Source organism: Pteropus vampyrus, unplaced genomic scaffold (genome assembly GCF_000151845.1).
Source record: "Pteropus vampyrus isolate Shadow unplaced genomic scaffold, Pvam_2.0 Scaffold72, whole genome shotgun sequence".
In the NCBI taxonomy this organism is placed as follows: domain Eukaryota; kingdom Metazoa; phylum Chordata; class Mammalia; order Chiroptera; family Pteropodidae; genus Pteropus; species Pteropus vampyrus.
The window spans coordinates 1340883-1343550 of record NW_011888853.1 but is presented as its reverse complement, the minus strand read 5'-3'; positions in this window follow the sequence as shown (position 1 = coordinate 1343550).

The following is a 2668-nucleotide window of genomic DNA, read 5'->3' as shown; positions in this document are numbered from 1 at the left end:
GGGCTCCTGTTTCGAAGTCAATGAGACCCAGTGAGCACTTGGCCAGCCAACTGGACCTCTACACAGAGACCAGCCTAGAACTGCCCAGCTGCCCAGCTGCCGCATTGGGCTGAGCGGGATGCCCCGTTCAACTTCCCGCCTCCTTGGACTGGGTAGGAGAGGGGCGGGGCTGAAGCTGCAGGTGGGGGAGGGAGGGCAGCAGCCTCGGCTTGGGGACGGAGATGGCCGACCAGGAAGTGGTCTCACTCCTCCCTGCCCTGCCCCCCTGGTTAAATTCTTCACAGGAAGGCTCTGGGCTGGAGGTGGCGCCAACCCAAAGCTCCCTGCTGAGAGGAACTCCTTTTTGACCTTGTGTTTTGGCCACAGGGGAAGGGACCCAAGGATGAGAACTCAAGCGTTAGGGAGGTTTCCAGCTCTCAGGAAGAGGAAGCTCAGCTTTGTCGCGGGCAGTCACAGGGTCAGGCGTGAGGCCTGGCACGGCATTGCCGGGACCGGCAGGGTGAAGCACGGGGCCACGGTCCTGCCACGCTGCCCTGTCCCGCTGGCCACCTTTGCCTACTCCCACCCTGCATGCTATTAGACTCTCCTGGGGAGCCTTTTAATAAATACCCATGCCTGACCCAACTCTCTCTCCTTTCCCTACCCAACTACATCCTGAGATTCTGACTCTGCTGATCTGTGTGGGGTCCTGGCAGGGCCCCCACGGCCTGGGGAAAAGCGAGGGTGAAGATGCCGCAGGAGGCAGACAAGAAGCTTCAGACAGCCCTGGACACGCCAGGGAGCCTGTAGAGGAAGCGCGGAAGTCAGCAGGGGACCCACCGTCCAATCCCTGGACAAACAAAGTTCTCCCCAGAGAAAGGAGGAGGCTCCTCCAGGAGTACTCGACCGGAGGACAAAGCCGGCGCTGTGGGACCTGGTGTCCAGGCCCCAACCCTCCTACAGGGTCAGACCAATGAAGCGGGCTCTGAAAATGAATGAATGGACGAACGAATGCCGACAGTGATCGTGAGCGTGGACTCCGGCTCTGAATCCCAGTCCTCACTCTCCTGCGTGCCGGCTCGGACTTCCTTCCCCCTTCCCTCCTTTCTCCCCTGCTCTGGGCGGCTCTTATTATCGTAGGAGAGCCACATCTTTCAAAGGCCCAGCATGCCCCTCCCCACAAGACTTTGTCCAGGGACTCCGTATGCCTACCCCAGCCCCACGGGACCTCACACTTCAACCAGCTGGGCAGGACAAGAGAGCCAGGACACCTCCCTCCAAGTTGACTGTTGCAATCAAGATCTAAGACACTGCCATACTCTCTACCTCCACCAGGGGGCACTCTATGCCTGGGCACCATTTATTGGTTCATTTGACCAATATTTGCCTATGTTGTGCCAAGCCCTGGGACCCAAAGATGAAGACATAAAGATTAAAAATAAAACAACTTTCCTTTCCAGAACTTTGTGGTTTAGTGGGAAACATGTAAAAACAAAGACGGGAAAACAGAGCATTACCTTAAAAGGTAGAAGTGGTATTGAAATCAGGGCAAAAATCCCAGGGGCCTGGGTGAAAGAGGGCCTCTTCCCTTTATGGGACAGGAAACGGTGCAGACAAGTGGCCCAGGGTCATGGGCCTCAGCCCTGCCCGCACCCCCACCCCACCCCCACCCATCTCATCTCACTTGATCTCCGCCCAGAATTTTGGGAGGATAGACAGAGCCCTTGAAAATTTCAGAAAGATTTCTGGTCTGACCCCAAGTGGAGCCTCAGTCATGGGGAGCGTTAGGTCCCCTTGGTCAGGCAGCCCTAACAAATGAATACACCAAGAGGCTCTCCATCCTAGGTCAGGCTTGTCCCCTTTGGCTTCACTTTCCAATCTGAGACATTATCTCCCAACACAGGTCCATGGACACATGCACACACAGGGGGTGGCTTTGTCCTAGCAGCCTGTATAACAGCACCTTATTGACATGGTAAAGCAGCTGTAGAATTCACACAGATGGTAGGGCAGGTGGCTCCTCCCAGAGACATCTGAATTGATTGGGGGTGGGAGATGGAGTTCACAAATTCAAGGGCATAGAATTGTATGATAGACTTGGGTGCTAGGAGAGAGCTCAGTGTGGGAATTGATGTCAATTAGAATGATGGCAGGAAACAGCCTTTAATAAATATTGATGAAGGACTGATGAATGAATGAATGAATGAGCCAAATGCTATTCCCACGTCTGTATTGTCTGCCCTGCGGGACACGGCATGTTTTATAATAATGAGCTACACACACAGAGAAACGGCAAATGACCAATCTGTTCCATGAATGTCAATCGAATTCAGTCTTCTCAAAATGGCGATTTGACAAGGTCGGGGTGGAGGTGCGCATGGGCGTCTCACGCACCCACAGGCAAGGAACACGCTCTGCCTTCCCCAGGCTCCCCATCCTCATCCTCCCCACAAATCCCGCGCCCCCCTCCCCCATGAGAGAATGCACTGGGAACACTAGGCAGGGCGCAAGCCACCCGTCTGCCTCGGAGGAGGAGTGGGAAGTGTGGCTGAGGACTGTCGCCTGGTGAAGGCTGCGGTGCTGCTCGAGTGAACTTCGGGACTTTCTTTCTTTCAGATCAATTTTTCAAAAATATATAGTTTGTTTTCATGGAGGAGGAAAGAAAGAGAGGGAGAAAGAGAGGGAGGGA